The 17,499-nt window shown below is 39.5% G+C and overlaps 1 long non-coding RNA gene across 1 annotated transcript in view; it reads right to left on the bottom strand.

Annotated features, from left to right (window-relative positions):
- Positions 1 to 6,709: 6,709 nt before the first annotated feature.
- The window catches only part of LOC149316492 (uncharacterized), a 70,238-nt gene continuing 59,448 nt past the window's right edge, over positions 6,710 to 17,499 (bottom strand). The window contains exon 3 of the long non-coding RNA XR_016280497.1: positions 6,710 to 8,749. This is a non-coding gene — a long non-coding RNA (uncharacterized LOC149316492). The remainder of the gene's footprint in view (positions 8,750 to 17,499) is intronic.

The following is a 17,499-nucleotide window of genomic DNA, read 5'->3' as shown; positions in this document are numbered from 1 at the left end:
CAGACAGGATTTCCCTATATAAAATGTGCATTATTTGCCTTCAAGTCATTTCCAACTTAATGGCATCCCTAAGGTGACCCTGTCACAGGGGTTTCTTAGCAAGTTTCTTCAGAAAAGGGTTATCATTGCCATTCTCTGAGGCTGAGACACTGTGACTTGCCCAAGGTCACACAGTGGTTTTTTTTGTTGTTTTTTTTTTTACAGCTGAGTGGAGATTCAAACCCTGCTCTCCAGAGTCATAGTCGAGTGCTCAAACCTCCATGCCACACTGGCTTGTCTGTATAAAATGCGCTTCTAGAAAATCCCTGGACTGGAAATCTTCAAATAATCTACAACATCATGTTTTCTAATACAGTGTTTTTTCTTTATTTCTTTCTTTGGCTGCCATATCGCTAAAAAAGAAGGTCATGACGATTTCACTATATTGCCTTACATCAATTTTGTTGGTACCAGAGCTGCTTGGGAATAAAAAAATAAGATTAAGTTAATTTTAAAAGTGAAGAAATCTTATATTAGAAGGGCTATGTATCCATGGCAAAATGTTTTAGTTTCTCTTGCTCTCCTCTCCTTCTTTATGTAGTGTATAGTACCATTTCTGATTTTTAGAAAGTGTAGTTTCATTTTTGATGGTGCTCAAATCTGTTCCATTCACTTGCCATAATTTGGAAGGGGTCATGTGACCTGTCCAAGAGGAACAGAGAAAGAACAAATATGTATTTTTTTGGCTCACTAAGCAAGTGGCACTTCTTTCCTTCCACCCCCTCATCAATCTGCATTCCCAGATTATTGCCAAAGGGAACCAGGCAGAATGAGCAAAAAGGGGTGAAGTAAGGAGTCATCTCTTGAAAAACGATTTATGAGAATTGAGTAAATGCAATTTTGACTGCTATTTTTTCCACGCCTTGTAAAATTCTGGGAGTTATCATAAAAAAAAAATTCTCAAAGCTCTGTCAAAGTCACTGGTCCAAAACGCACTGCAGAAATGATCCAGTTTGAGACACTTTAACTGCCCTGGCTCACTGCTACGGAACCATGGGGACTGTAGTTTTGTGAGACATTTAGCCTGCTCTGTCAGAGAGCTCTGGTGGCACAATAAACTACACTTTCCAGAATTCCCTAGCACTGAGCCAGGGCAGTTAAAGTGGTCTCAAACTGATTATTTCTGCAATGTGTTTTGGACCAACTCTATTTCTTTATTTCTCCCACCACCACCTTCTTGAGCCACATAGCCCAGACATATGCAGCATTCATCTTCCCCCATTTACAAGTCAAGCTTGTTGCTTTCTCTTTCAGAGGTGCTAAGACATTAAGTCAGCCTTCAGCTGATGTCTTGCACACCCTTATAACAAACTTTGTTATACTTAAGGAAACAGATAAAAAATTCATTTGCTTGCAGCAATTACATTTGCCTGTGAGCTGTACTGTAATGACCACAGTCTCACAATATGGATTTCCAATGCTACAGCATTCATTTGAGGGAGGAGGGAGGCAGCATGTGGACCACTTTATGTGGTCAATAAGGACCTGTTCACCCTTATGGCTTCTCTGCTTCTGAGAAATGAGTCTGCCATTCATTAAGAGCAGTATCAGGAAAAGCAAATAAAAGTAAAGGAGGAATAATAAAAAGATGGGCAGGCTCCTCTCCGTACCATGCTAGGTACCCATACATTTGTTATATTTGATGAAACCCTCTCATGCATGGGTCAGATAGGGTGAAGAATTTCAGTATAAATTCCCTTTAGTAGTAGTGACGGGGAGCTGAATATGCCACATCGTTCTTTGAAGCAGCTCTCTTATCTGGAGTGATGGGATATTTTCTGAATATTAAAAGTGCAATACTATCTGCTGGTGGGGGAACACTTTCAAGTAGGAAGGAAAATAATATTTAAAAATATTCCAAGAAAAATGTATGAAAAACATATTTTTCCAAGTGTTGGGAAACACCAGTGAGGCAAATCCTGGAGTGATGAGAATGTTTGCTGCTTAGGGCTTACTGTGCCCTAGATTCATACATGACATGGTGTTTTTGAGCAGCATTTTCTGCACAAACAATAATATTCCTGCATGTTTTTGTACTGGAATACTTGTTTCCTGCAGAAATACTATTTTCCGCATAAAAGCACCATGTGCAATTTTTTCACAGAATGGATTTCCAATTATAGAATTTACTGCATGGAAAATAATATTTATGTACAGAAGAAGAATGCACTGTGAAGAATATGGTCTTTCCTGCTCAGAAAATGTCTTCTGCACAAAAGCGTCACTTGCAATTTTTGTTCAGAGGAAGTACTGAAATGGAATAGCCTTCAAAAACTGTGCAGTTTTAGCAAAGAATTATATTCCCACTTCCAACCAACAATTTTTATTGTGCAATCACACTCCATCACTAACAGAATCTGATAGACATCATGTCCCATAACTTCCTCTGTTCTTCCAAACATGTTTTGCACCTCCTCCTCCTCCTTTAAAGAAATCCTATAAAGTAAGGAATGAGTGGAATTGTTGCACAGTACCTTTTGATTATTGGTGGTTGGAACTGTCCGTTGGGAGGTACCCTGGGAAATATGTCTAATTCTCCTCCTGTCCTCAACTGGAACCATTACTGCATTGTAAATACTTAACTGTATCTATCTCAAAGTAATGAAGTTTTAAAAACGTACTGATTAAGCATACAGAAAGAATCAATAACACAGGGGAAAACACTGCAACTAGCAAGTGACTCAGCAACAATGACAACAGTTTGGTTGAAACAGCTTGCACAAATCATGATTTTGCAATACAAAAGTGACCCATGAAAGAGCCTTGGACTTTCTCCTCTCCTTTACGCATTCAGACAGATCAGTTGCTTCCAAGTTTGTGGGAAACCATTGTTTACTGTTTTATCAAAACCAGCAAACTAATGATTGCCTTTGTTCTACAAACCAGGATTGCAAGATACATGAGGCTGATGCTCCTTTCAGTCACTTGCTCAAAGCCCCATACTATGGTTGGACAATACATTTGAAAAGAACCCTCATAACATGAATATTGTTGCTGATGCAGAACATGGAGTAACATATCTGAGAGCAAGTGTGACACAAAGGTTAAAGACTTGGGAGTTCAGGAATGAAATTTGTAGAGCCATGAAACGTACTGGACTATTGCGGAGATAAAGGAATATAGGAAGCTGCTTAATATTGTGTTGGATTATTGGCCTAGCTAGGATGGAGCATTAGACCATCAACTCTGACAGGGAGCAGGTTTCTGGGGTTTTAGGCAGGGTTCATTCTGCTTGGCTATCTGGTCTTCTGCATGTAAAACAAATGCTCTACTATATGTGACCCCCTCTCCAATATAGCATCTACTACTTCTTGGTAGTCTCCCATCCAAGTACTAACAAGGCCCAGTTCTGCTCATCTTCCAAGATCAAACCAGATCAAGTGTGTGTTCAGTGTGGCGTGGTAGTATGAAGACAGTCATGCTCATTGCATTTAGCAAACTGAAAGAAAGGCAGGATATCTATGTATCTCCTAACCAAATACTTATCATGCTACTGTTAGTGAAAAATCAGTCCAGAAAATATTTGCTTAAAATACACTTGTGATACAAGGTCTAAACTTCTAAATGCTTTGATTTAGATTTAGCTGTATGTCCCTGGGTATAATGGAACTAACTGTGTAGCAGGGCTGCAGAACATAGGACTACTTTTGTGGTACTGCCTTTATAAGCAGAAATGCTTTAGGGCAGATTGAACTGTATAGCAAGCAATTTTTAAATATGCTAATTCAATGTGCATATCATAATGAACATTTAAATAGAGCAATATGTTAATATCTACACAATAAATACAGGCAAGGGTTCAGAACATCTGAAAACTCAGTACATATACACTTTTACTGTTGTATGTCAGAAAGGTGTGCAAATATGTTGTAGACTGGACATCCAAAAAACCCATCTAGGTATTCCCATACGAAGACCAGCAAGCATAATTGGATTTCAATGCAGAGCAGCACTTTTATTCTTCCAGTTGTTTTTGGACTCTCATGGTCATAATCTTTTCCTATTCTCCCTGATGGCTGAACATTCTGGAAGATGAAGCCCAGAAAACGTGGCAGGTCAAAGTTTTCTCACAGTAGAGCTTAGAAAGCTGCTCCAAAAGAAATTACACTTATCCCTCCACATTTTCAGCTTTGACTTTTGCGGATTTGATTATTCACAGATTTTATTAATATGTTCTCTCTAGGAATATCTAGGTCCTCCAGCACAACTCTATGGTCAACTCTAACCAAAGGCCACACTGAAGGACCTATTTGCAGTTTTTCCACATTCACGGGAATCCTGTGCCCCTAACCTCAGCGAATGTGGAGAGACGAGTATAGTTTCTTTTAAATCTCCAGTTAAATTGCAGTCATGGCTGAGATTCTGCTAATAACATGGGTGTGCATGGGTATGCATAGGGCAAATTATTTGTCACAGTGCAACAGATGTATTCTGCTGTCAACAGTGGAAGTAAAGTAACACGGATTGGGTTTATGCATTGTGCATTGCACATTGTAGTTGTGCATTAAGTATTATCATTGTCCATTTCACAGTAGAACCCAGCCAATGATAATGTGGCACAATGTTGCTATTCTGCATGAGGGTTGTATAATTGTTGGGAAAATAATGAATTATAAGTAAATCACTGTTTGTGACAAACTGCTTCCAAGCTCTAGGGTAGCCAAAGAGGACAGAGGTCCTCCTGGATTTGTAATGGTTGTGCAGAAATGGAATTTGACCATAGATATAGGAAGCTATATCTGCTTTAAAAGATACAATCAAAGATGCACACTGGACAGATTCTTCTAAGTTCAAACTAAAACCCAGATTGGATTCACCACCCAACTGATGTAAGAGTTACCAGCCACCTCTTTTTGCATCCTTTTTAACAACAGAGCTAGTTTTTCCCTTCACAGTGCCAGGGAAAACCATGCCTGATACAACATATGTATCTTGTTTTTTCTGCCTGAAAGGGAGTCCAAATGGTACTTCTCAGTGGCCAATGATTTAAACTATTTAGTCTTGCCATTATAACTTAACCCTGCCTTCATTTATCCCGCCTCTTTCCTTTCATTTTGCTGGCTAAAGCAGATTGTTCACTTTCCTTCATGACCAAGCCAGCCTCTCTTAAGGGTATAGATTAGAAACTCATCCAGCTTTGCTCCTCATAAATATCCAGGACTGGGACTAATCCTTTCATTCATGCTGGCACAGATGTTATGATTTGTTTGTCAAACACATTAATTTCACTAGCCAAAATCCAACTGACAGTCCCAATGAGAGTAAACCCATGGAATCAATGGGAACTTGATATGACTTATGTAAATGTCTTTGATTCAATGGGTGTATTCTAGTTGGGGCCAATAATTGGATTGAGGCTTTTATACACTCATCATCATCATCATCATCATCATCATCATCATCATCTCCTCCTCAATCTAAAATGATCTCCAGCTTGCTATTATCCACAAGCCATTTGTACCACTGGAATTCCACTGTTGTCTTATAGGAATTCATCCAAACGCCAAAAAATATATAAAACTAAGCCCTTGTTCATTACACATTCAATACTGTTACTGTTTACAACTGAAAATGTTGACAGTGGTCTAAAACACACTGCAGAAATAATCCAGTTTGAGACCACTTCAACTGCCCTGGCTCATTGCTAGGGAATTCTGGGAAGTGTAGTTTATTGTGGCACCAGAGCTCTCTAACAGAGATGGCTAAAAGCCTCACAAGACTACATTTCCCAGAAAGCCCTAGCATTGAGCCAGGGTAGTTAAAGCGGTCTCAAACTGGATTATTTCTGCAGTGTGTTTTGGACCAGTGATTATTAATAGATCTGTGAAGTAATTATTTTCATAGAATGAGTTATTAGTAATTTTTTTGTTTTAACTTAGAAATAATGCATATTGTCCTTGTAATGTATATTGTGTAAAAATCCATCATTCATTTTTCAGAGGAACTATGTCTGTTTTGTGAAGACGAAGGCTTTCATGGCCGGCATCCATAGTTTTTTTGTGGGTTTTTTTTAGGCTGTGTTCTAGGAATAAACTCTTCTAGAACATGGCCACAAAGCCCGAAAAACCCACAAAATACTACGTCTGCTTTGTTTATTTTTATAATTTTGTTGTGTGGTCACAATATATGTGTTTGTACTACGTGCTAGCATTTTGATTTTTAAAGTAAGTAGAAGTATTTACAACTTTAAAACTGTAATTATAATGCAGGTATTCACAGAACAAAATATATAAATTGGAATAGTAACTTGAATGTACAGTGTGTTTAGAAAGTTACTTTAAAGAATAAATATAACGACATGTTGAAGCCATGTTCTGGGTTCTAGAGCATCATCCTACTATCACTTCTGCTCATCCTTATATTCATTCAATAACTTTCAGAGGTTTACTATCTAGTGTTTAAAAGTAGCTTTCCAAGAAGCATTAACAACTAGATGTCTCATCCATGTTGAAAATATCAGAAAACACATTTGGTTTTGAAGTCAATACTGAAATGGAAGGAGTGATTATTTTAGCATGTCATTGATGTTTATCACACTATGCTCTTAAAGAGGTACTATTCCAGTGTGACTCCTCTAGCAGCCTCCTGTTGCATGCTGGGAAGCTGAACTTCTCTGCCTGAGAATTCTAAATACCCCTCCTTAAAACTGCCAATCCCAGCATGCAACAGGAGGCAGCTAGAGGAGTCACACTGGAATAGTACCTCTTTAAGAGCATAGTGTGATAAACATCATTGTTTTTGTATGTCGCATGGACGCTCTGTTCTGCACCAGACTAGTGTAGCTTCAATTTAATGAAATAATTAGTCTCATTGGGGTGTTAACCTGGTACAGTAATTTTAAAAAGTGACTACTCTTTCCCCAACTTCAGTTTTAATTCTCACCTCTTTTGAAACAGGAGCCCTTCGTCTTCAAAAGTTAACATGTCATATTAATGACAAATCTTTTCTGCTTCAGGAAAAACAACAACACTTCACTTATTTCACATCAGTTGCTGGCTGTAATAGCAGAAGCTATGGAAGCATGAATGATTTTCACAACATGAGTTGGAGAGCTACTTCGCGCATTGCGTTTGATGACATGGAGAAGATTAATCTCAGAGATGGGAAGGGAGCATGCTTTGGTGCTTACTAGCCACAAAAGCATGTAATAGAACTTTTTTTAAAAAAAGAAGCTTGGGGAAGGCAAGGAAAGAGGTGCTTAACCCTTTCTCCACTCCTCACATTCTCACTTCATGCATTCTCCTATGGCGACAAACACTTCATATTAACCTTATGCTGGGTTGAGTAACTCATTCAATATGGAGACCCAGTGGACAGGCAAAATTTCTCCTTTCCTCCCTATAGGTTCTTTACATAGCATTGGGCCCTTTGCACAGTAAGGGTCTTCTATCTATGAAAACAGATAGGAAGCTTGGCCAAGGAGAAGGAAGAAACATGGAAACACCCAACCTAGGACTGATCATACATTCAGCTATAGCCTATTGCAGTGATACCCAAATTCTAGCCTTCTAGGTGTTTTGGGTTTCAGCTCCCAGAAGCCTCTGCCATCTTGGCCAATAGTGTGGGGTTCTAGGAGCTGAAATATAAAACACCTGAAAGGCCAGAGTTTGGGAGCGACTGGTGTATAGCCTCACATTTTCTTAGAGCATTTGATAGAAAATCCAACCACATTTATGCTCTTGGGTTTAGACACTTCTGAAACCTCATGAATTCTTAAAATCCTTTCAGGACTTCTTCTAGCTATTATTATTATTAAGCTTTATGTGTACAGTGCTGTAAATTTACACAGCTGCGTAAAAGCTATCAAGTTGCATCCAAGGGATCCAGGTGACTCCCATGTCAGTGAGGTAGTGAAAATGTTCTAGGTTTTAGTCTAAATGTTAAAGGGGCTATTTGAGGTAGTTAAATCTCCCTCCTTTGCCCCCCAGTTCTTACATCAACCTTTCCTCCCCATTCAGAAAGTTGTTCAAAAAATAAGATCATGTTCATGATCATATCCAATTTGATCCAGCAACTTTTTCTGGCAGAACACTTTCAGAAATCAGTGTCAGGAAGAGGAATAGTAAAAAAAAAGTATAGTTCAGATGTGTCAGATGTGACCCTGCACCTTTAATAGCTGTGTAGAAGGAATATTAACAGGTATATTTATTTCTACTCTTTGATTGTGAAGGTGCCAGGGGCCTTCTCCTGTTTTGTAGCTTTCCAATTTAATGCCTGAGAACAGCCATGCCATGCCCCCTCCTCTCCTTCCACCTCTCTGTAGTGAGGTCTACAATGACAGAACATGAGAGGCCACATTGTGATGCTGCCAGTTACACTGCTTTAGTTGCTGCCTGTCCTGCAGTAACATCAAGACATTTTGTAATTCTTCCCCAACCGTGTGCCCTCCTGGTGTGTGGGACTACATCTCCAATGCTGGAAGATGACAGCAGGAGGGGGAGGGAGAGATGGGGATTCATTATTTCCCTGGATGTACTTCTAATGTCTTCTGCTCATCTTGCATCAGAACAGATGTCAGAGGAACTAGAGACCATTTGAAAAGCTCAATGTTCACCAGCGGAAAAATGAAACTGTATTTTAATTTGCTTTCTGATGCCCAGTATCTCCCACTTTGCCACTTCACCAACATGCTTCCTTCTCATCTGAAGTAACAGAAGAGTCATATTCTCTGCAAATTTTGTTCTGTGTAGTTCTTCTGGAGAAACAGTTGCTGCAGAAGATGGAGTTACAGACAATTCAGCTATCAATATGAGAGGGGGAAAACACCGTACTAATCATTTCTCTCTTTTTTCCAGCAGTAATTTTAATTTAAAACACTAGAGGAGATGCAATTTAGTACGATTTAGAGCTGCATTTGTATCATTATTTCCCTGTCCTGAATCATTACTATTTCAGGAACTGCTTGGACAGAAGCCACAATCTGAAAAACTAAACTGAAATTCCCTTTTCTCAACTGCATCACCATGTGTGCATCCAGCCCTTTCCCTAATAAGAACATTATACTACTGAAATTGCCACTGGCTAAATCCATAAATAAACTATCAACATATATCCAACTGTTTAGATATATTAAAATCTACAGAAATACTTGGGATATAAAAATAAAATAAAATTAAGGCTGAATTCCTGAGCATCGGACCAAAGTCCCAATGAATTCAGTAGGGTTTACTTTCAAGTAATCATGCTAAGAATGATAATGCTCACAAGGTAATCTTGTGCATACTTACTTGGAAGTAAAACCCATTGATCTTAGTGGAATATCCTGCTAAGTTTTGTTATAGCCCTAGAGACCAACTGGGATTCTTGAATTGGTTTGCCAGATAAACCAGGATAGGATCCTGAAAAAGAGATTATTCCAATAAATAGTGCTTGCTGGTGATACCTCTGGGATGTTTCTTCCTTACAGATATTGGAAGAGCCCTGTCCTCTTGTGCAATGTGTTGCCCTATTCATTTAAAAAAAGAAATGATTTGAAAGTATATTGCAAAACAAGAAAAATTCTAATGTCTCTCAGTATCTCTTGTTATTTGCTTCATCTGCCATGAATTAAGGTGAAGGTTGAAAGAGTTACGTGTTTGGACTGCAGCTCCCAGAACCCCCCAGCCAGTATGAGTATCATATGTTCCAAACCATAGAACAATCACAACAGCAACACAGCAACAATAAAAAAATGAGATTTGGTTCATCTGTGCTGCATAACATACTGTATATACTTATGCATACGTCTAGAAATTTTAGTCAAAAAATCAACCCCCCAAAACCTAGGTCTGCTTATCCATGGATCAATGCCAGTACTAAACAAGTATAGGAGAAGATAAGGAACTGCAAGATGCCAACATTATTCAAGCAATACATATGGAATGGTGTGATAATATGGGACACAGGATGGGGGAAGTTATAATACCCAACTGCTGACAGATTGCAAGCAATGGAAGGAAAGCAAAAAGATCACTGTGTAAAACATTAGTTGGGTAAGAGCATGCAGGCATGTTGAGTTTTAGTCAAGCCAAAATGTTTGAGAACAATGACCAGAAATATTCCTGAGCCGAACTGTAAGAGAAGCATTTACAGGGGCATTCCAGGATGGAAGATGAATAGCTACAGGACAGTGTGAAGGCAGCTCTGGAACTGGATGAATGAGCATTTTCCTGGGGCATTCCTGGGTGGAAAACATGGGCTTGGCTTACGGTGGCATGAAGGCAGTTTGATGCAGTTATTTACTAGCAGGTACAAGCAGATGAGTGAGCAAGGAGGGAGAGGAGGCATATTGTGAAGCATGCTTGGCCAGGTTTGTTACGCTGCAGCTTGTTTCACCAAATTAGTGTGGATAAAAAATAGGGATATCCGTCAGTTTTGCTTCTCTTCTCCTAACCACGTCATTTAAAAAAAAAAAAAAACTCACTTGTTTTCCACTTAAGAAATGAAAACAAAACAAAACAAAACTTGTGAATTTTGGCCAATCCTTCCAAAACAAAAAGAACAAAATCATCCTTTATTTTCAGTAACCAGGCTCTATAGGCACCACTATTCTCAGCATGAAGAGGACTGTGGATGTATCCACACTGCAGAAATGAAGCAGTCACCTCTTTGCCCTGCAAACATAGACTATCCCTCCCCGCTTTGTCCTTTATTATATTTGTGGGTTTTTTATTGTAGGTTCTTTTTTAAATTGTAATTTTTAATTGGGTTGGGGGGAACTTGTTTTAATGATAATTGATATTTTATTGTATTGCATGGTTTTTAAGGTGTTGTAACCCGCCTTGATTCCTTGAGAAAAGTCGAGCTATAAATAAATCATATTATTATTCCTTTGACACCACTTTAACTGCCAAGACTGTATCCTACAGAACCCCGGGATTTGTACTTTGGCGAGCCACTAGAGCTCTCTGATAGACCAGGTTGAATACTTCAAATCCCGGGGTTCTACAAGATAGAGCTATGGCAATTAAAGTGATGTTAACCTGCTTTATTTCTGCAGTATGGACAGACCCCATGTTTCAAGTAGCTGCTTAAAGATGAGGAGCCTCACAGAAAAAAAAGTGGCAACACTAATTCATCATCACAAACATGGCTGAGAATACATAGGGATTCATTCTGCCTGGGTGAGTGAAGATGCTGGTCTTGCTGTCTCCCACATGCAGATTTTAAACATTTCACATTCTTTCTTCCTGATTATGAAGAAATCTGTGAATTCATGTGATTTTGATGTCAATAATGAACTAATATGAAGATAGCATCTATCCATAGTTCCAATCCTAAAAATGAGGAGGGAAAGGAACATGAAGCAACTAGCCGGGTTAATGGAAAGTTAGTCCCTTGTGACAGATTCTTGTCTTAGGGTCAGAACATCTAGTACTATACATGAAAGATGTTATATCTATTGGTGTGTGTGTGTGTGTGTGAGAGAGAGAAAATAATGGGTTGTAGCCAGGCATGACAGCATGGATGTCAAGTTTTTCATCAGGCAGAGGATTGTAGCTAGGTGTTGACAGACAGAATACGTTAGCCCTATCCAATCGATCCTGCTGTCTTGTATTTTTCAGATTAAGTCCCCCACCCTCCATAAAGTATGCACTCTCCATGTAAACTGTCAACACCTAAGAAGAGCATTTTTTTCTAGCAAAGGTCAGTGCTCTGCCCTTGATAACGAAGGAAGCATGTTTTCAAGGAAGACCTTGTGACCTGAGATCTTGCCTATGTGCCTTAGGATCTGGTGAGACTATTTCACACATGCTTCTTTGTGTTGCAGTTTTTATAAGAGTGTGAAGGACAGATTGTTGCATCCAGTTCTGGAATGGAGCCCTGGCAAAGCTGATGCAGGCCTTTCAAAAACATGTTTAAATGGAAACATGCCTTCCATCACTATTTAATATTGCCAGATTCTCAGCCATTGTAAATTACGGAGGCTTAGAATCAGGAATCCTTGGTTCTGTATAGATTCTTGGATTTCTTTGTTATGCTGATACACCAACACAATTTCTCTTTCACTGTGTGTGTGTGTGTGTGTGTGTGTGTGTGTGTGTTACGCGTGTATTTTCACCAATCATGATAAAATTGTTTTGGCTGATTAAGAGAAAGCTTAAGGTAATGAAAGACTTGGATGCAGTGACTTAATAGGGAAGGGAAGGAAGTAAATGTTTGCTTCTGTTACTTTGCAGCATTGTGTATGCTTAGAGTAATGGTGTAATAAAGGAAGAAGCCCTACTGCACATGATTGATTGAGCCAGATCCAGATTAAGTAATTTACACATAATTCCCATTAAAATAAATGGGACTGAATGCATGACTGATGTACTCCATTGATTTCACTGAGATTAGATAACTATGTAGAATAAATCTATTTCATTTATTAAGCAAATTTAAATCTCACCTTTCTTCCATTGTAGAACTCACAGGGGTACACAGTAGGACACTGGTAAGACGACCTTGGGCAGAACTGGATGGCTAGGAAGGTGGATGGATGTGATTGGATGGTCATTTTCTGGATCAAATGGCATCTCAACCCTGAGATAACTGCTTAGTCTTAGACAAGCCAGTGATATCTCAGCCTTAGTCATTTCTATGGTAAGGGAGTCATAACCACTGAGAGGGCAGAAATATATTTGAAACAGAGTCTTCCAGCTTTACTGTTTCCATCCTTCATCACTTCAATACATTTGTTCTGTTGCTCTAACCAAAGATCCTGCTGACAGCAGAATTGTGACATATTCCAAAGATTCATTTTGTGTCCATTAAACAATTTTAGATGCCAGTTTTCACTGTCTTTATTATTCCAGGAATATATCATTTGAAATTCATAATGTATGAAGTGAACTAGTTATCTACAGATAATTACTAGTACTGAGTTCCCTTTTCCCAATAACATGGATGAGAGTTACAGTACAACTATAACCTGACAGGGGTTAATTTTGGTCCTTTCAGAGAATAAAGGTAACTTTTTTTTTAAATGGTTATGGAGTAGTGGACTTATCAATGAAGAAGGAGGAATATTATATGCTTCACAGAATGACTTGTGTTGTGCCTCATACTGTTGCTTCATGTAGTGCATGTTGAGACAACAATGAATTAGAGGGATGGTGAGTGTGTTTGGTACCACAATCCAGCAACTTCTAACACTGAGATAATTTATAAAATAGTTACTTTTGAGAAATCAGGAAGAAAAGAGCTGTTTTTTTTAAAAAACAACAACCTGTAGTACTGTAGCCCTGGTGGTGCATGGTTAAATGTCAGTACTGCAGCCACTCACTCACAAACCACAAGGTTGTGAGTTCAGTTCCAGTCAGAGGCTCTGGGTCGACTCAGCCTTGCATCCTTCTGAGGTCACTAAAATGAGTACCCAGCTTGCTGGGGGACAGCTGCTCCCGTAAGAGAGAGCTGATATTCTGTCCCCTATGCTTTTCAACATTTACCTGAAGCCACTGGGAGAGATCATCCAGAGACATGAGGTGCAGTGTTATCAGTACGCTGATGACACCCAAATATATTTCTCTATGTCTCTAACTGCTGCAGTGACTAAAAATGGCATCTCTCCCCTGGATGCTTGCCTTGAGTCAGTAATGGACTGGATGAGGGAAAACAAACTCAAGGTGAATCTAGAAAAAACGGAGGTACTTGTGATAGGTTCCCCAAGTCCAGGGATAGAGATTTATCAACCGGTCCTGGACGGGGTCACACTCCCCCTAAAGGACGAAGTTCTCAGTTTGGGAGTACTCCTGGATTCATCGTTACAATTGTCATCTCAAATAGATGCAACAGCCAGGAGTGCTTGGTACCAACTTCGGTTGATACGCCAACTGCATCCTTACCTGGACCGAAAGGACCTTGAAGCAGTGGCACTTGCACTGGTAATCTCTCGTCATGATTTCTGTAATGCACTCTACATGGGGCTACCCTTGTACCAAGTTCGGAAGCTTCAATTGGTCCAAAATGTGGCTGCCAGATTGGTCACCGGTTCATCCAGGTTCGACCATATAACACCTGTTTTAAAATCTCTTCACTGGCTCCCAATCAGCTTCCGGGCGCAATACAAGGTGTTGGTTATTACCTTTAAAGCCCTACATGGCTTGGGCCTTGGTTACTTGCGGGAATGCCTCTCCCTACACAATCCGCCCCGCACTCTTAGAATAACTGGGAAGAACGTATTAGAACATGTTCCAGCTAAGCTCATATTGACTTCACAAAGAGCTTTTACAGCGGCTGCTCCAAACTATGGAATGATCTCCCAGAAGAGATCCGTCTTATTACCTCCTTGGACTCTTTCAAAAGGGCACTTAAGACGGATCTCTTCTGGCGAGCTTATCCACCTGACCTGTTGTAACATCACCATTATATCACTGGACAAACTGTTGCATTACCACGCAATGGACTTACGTAGTTTTATATTAATTGTACCATTTTATTGATGTATTTTAAATGTATTTTATTCTGATGTATTTGTTTTAACTGGTTGTAATCCCACCTTGATCCACTTGGGAGAGGTGGTAAGATATAAATAAACTATTATTATTATTATTATTATTATTATTATTATTATTATTATATAGCGTGCAGTTGTAAACCGCTTAGAGACTGCTTAGTGTGGTATATAAATGAAACTGCTATTGCTATAGCTACCAATGAGAAAGCCAGTGTTGTATAGTGGTTTGAGCATGGGACTATTACTCTGGTGACCAGGGGGTAAAGTAGATGACCAGGAAGGAATGGTCTCCAGCTGCTCCAGTCACAACTGGGCTGGGACTTCAGCAACCTTGTGGCGCATCCAAAGCAGTCTGCTGCTGGAGGTCCCAAACCACATTGGTCAGGAGACAGTTTAAACTGACTTCTTTTTGTTCTGGTCCTTTGGAGTCAAGTGTAACCTTGGCACTGCTTCCAGCCCCAAAATGGCTGGAAGCACCTTCTTTTGGCCTGTGCATTCCAGAGCTTGAATCCCCATTTGGCCTTGGAAACCCACTGGGCAGATCACGTTCTCTAGTCTCACAGGAAGGTGAAGATAAACCTGCTCTGAACAAATCTTGCCAAGAAAACCATGTGATAAGTTCACCCTGGATTTGCCATAAATTGGAAACAACTTGACTGTACAGAACACCAATACTAATGCAGGGCTGGGCAACTGGTAGGCCCAACAGACAACTTTCTGCCTTGGGACCTTTTGGTATTACGTGGGCTGGCAAAAAAGGCTACTGAAAAGTAGAAGCAAAAATGAAAGCGACCAGAAGTCCACCTTTGATTTGAAAGAAACACATTTTAAAATGGTTAATCAGTGCAGGGAGGCCTACGACCTGTTTAGAAGGGGAATTGCCATTCCAAGAGGCCCTTACAGACTACAAAATTATAGCACTGTGATTCCATTTTAAATGCCACGATGGCACTCTATGAAATCCTGGGATTTGTTCTTTGGACTAGAGCTCTCTGGATAACTACATAAATTATAAATCCCAGGATTTTGTAGAATGCTGACATGGCAGTTAAAGTAGAATCATAGTGCTACAGCTGTGTAGTGTGAAAAGGCTCCTGAAGAACTCCAAGAAGGATAATCCACCCCCCTGCCTTATCCAGAAAAAGGGCAATACAGGATGGTCTGAGGTGCTGTCCGGGGAGTTGGGTGGCATCCACCCTTTTGCCCACCCTTCCTAACTATTTCTTGTTTGGGTCCCAGCACTGTAACTGCACCGCCTTGTATTTGCAAAACTCAGGTGGTGAATCCACATCAGCATTTGATTTGTTTACACAATCAAGGGGTGAATCAAAGGGAGCTGTAGGATCAAGAGCTCCTGACTCATTGTTTGTTCATTTCAGAATGAGTAATCAGCATCGGAATGAGTCATCATTAAAGAAAAAGCAGTAAAGCTGCTATCTTTGGTTAGGGGTGTGCATATGCGTGTGCGTATACATGTGTGTGCATACCACTGTTGCTTCCACACTGTGACCTGACAGTATGGATATAAAAATTGATCCGTTTCATTTTCGTTGCATTTCACAGAATCCTGCTGGCATTCTTATTCTGTCTCTTTTTCATACTGGATTCTGAGAGTTCTCCCTCCTTTTTCACAGTGATATTTACATAGTTTGATATCCATTCCCCTTTTATCTTTTTGTATATAAATGGATTTCTCTCATTCACTGTGTGTTTGTGCCCTTTTTTTTCTTCCAAATATGCATGCACATTTTTCCTCAAATGTATGCACAGGTCCTAAACACACTGCAGAAATAATCTAGTTTGAGACCACTTCAACTGCCCTGGCTCAATGCTAGGAAATTCTGGGAACTGTAGATTTGTGAGACATTTAGCCACAATACACTACAATTCCCAAGATTCCCTAGAATTGAGCCAGGGCAGTTAAAGAGGTCTCAAACCAGTTTAGTTGTGCAATGTGTTATGGACCATAGTTTTGTGTCCCTTTCCCCATGTTTTGGTCCAAGTGGATCAGAAACTTTGGAAATCTATGGGTTTCTAAGGCAAGATGTACAGGTCCTTTTAATTTAAATTTAACTGCTATTTTAACTTGAATGCTTTTAGAATGTGTATTTTAGACTGCTATGGAACCCCTGCCATGGGAGGCTAGGCTGGCCCCCTACCTTTTCTCATTTTGCCAATAAGCAAATACATATTTTGTTCAAGCAGGCTTTTAATGTGTAAGCAAGAGAGCTTCTTGTTGGGATGTTTATATTTTTAAACTTTTCTCTGTCTTTTAAATGATTTAATACTATATTATGTAGTGATTGTAATTGTTTTATATTTTTATTGTTAAAGAGTTGATTTTTTTTAATTGACTCTCTCTAGGAGTTGTTTTGAGTCCACTCTGAGCGAAAAGCAGAATACAAATGAAACAAAATAAATACATACATAAATAATTTTTGCCACTCTTTCCATTTCTCTTGTTGGTTTATTGTTGGTTTATTCATCCTAAAAAGATGGGTGCTTTTTTGTTAAATGAATTTTAATTGCCTTGTCTGCCACCTTGGAAATTCATATTGAATGGGGAGGGGTCCTTAGCTTTAAATAAAGAAATACACGGCTGCTTCTTGATGAATTTAAACAAAAAGGCTGTGATTTATCCACAGGCAAGCCCGTCATAAGTGATGTGATAAACATGTGTTCCACACTCAGGTATTTGAACCTGGGAATATGGAACGTCTCATAAATGCTGCCCTTAGCGACAGTGCAGCAGCAAACTGTCAAAATCCTATTCTTTATGTAATTGTGGGGTCTGCCTGCCTGCACTGATTCAGATGAGATTGTATTCCATGTGGAGCAATAAATATTCCTGCAAGCAAAATTTCCCTTCTTGTCCAGTCACCTCCCCCACCCTGCATCGTTTCTGAGCCAGTCTTCCTTTTTGCCTGAATAGGGGATATTGATGGAGACTTGCTTTGTATAAAGAGAGGTAGAATAGGCTGAGCTTTCCTTGGATGACTCTTCTGCCATCATAATAGGCTGCAGAAGGGGTACAGCTGGAGCCA

The sequence above is a fragment of the Sceloporus occidentalis genome, unplaced genomic scaffold (assembly GCF_023333645.1).
Source record: "Sceloporus occidentalis isolate IW3139 unplaced genomic scaffold, rSceOcc1.0.p SCAF_3, whole genome shotgun sequence".
In the NCBI taxonomy this organism is placed as follows: Eukaryota; Metazoa; Chordata; class Lepidosauria; order Squamata; family Phrynosomatidae; genus Sceloporus; species Sceloporus occidentalis.
This window is presented reverse-complemented; position numbering and strand designations above follow the sequence as displayed.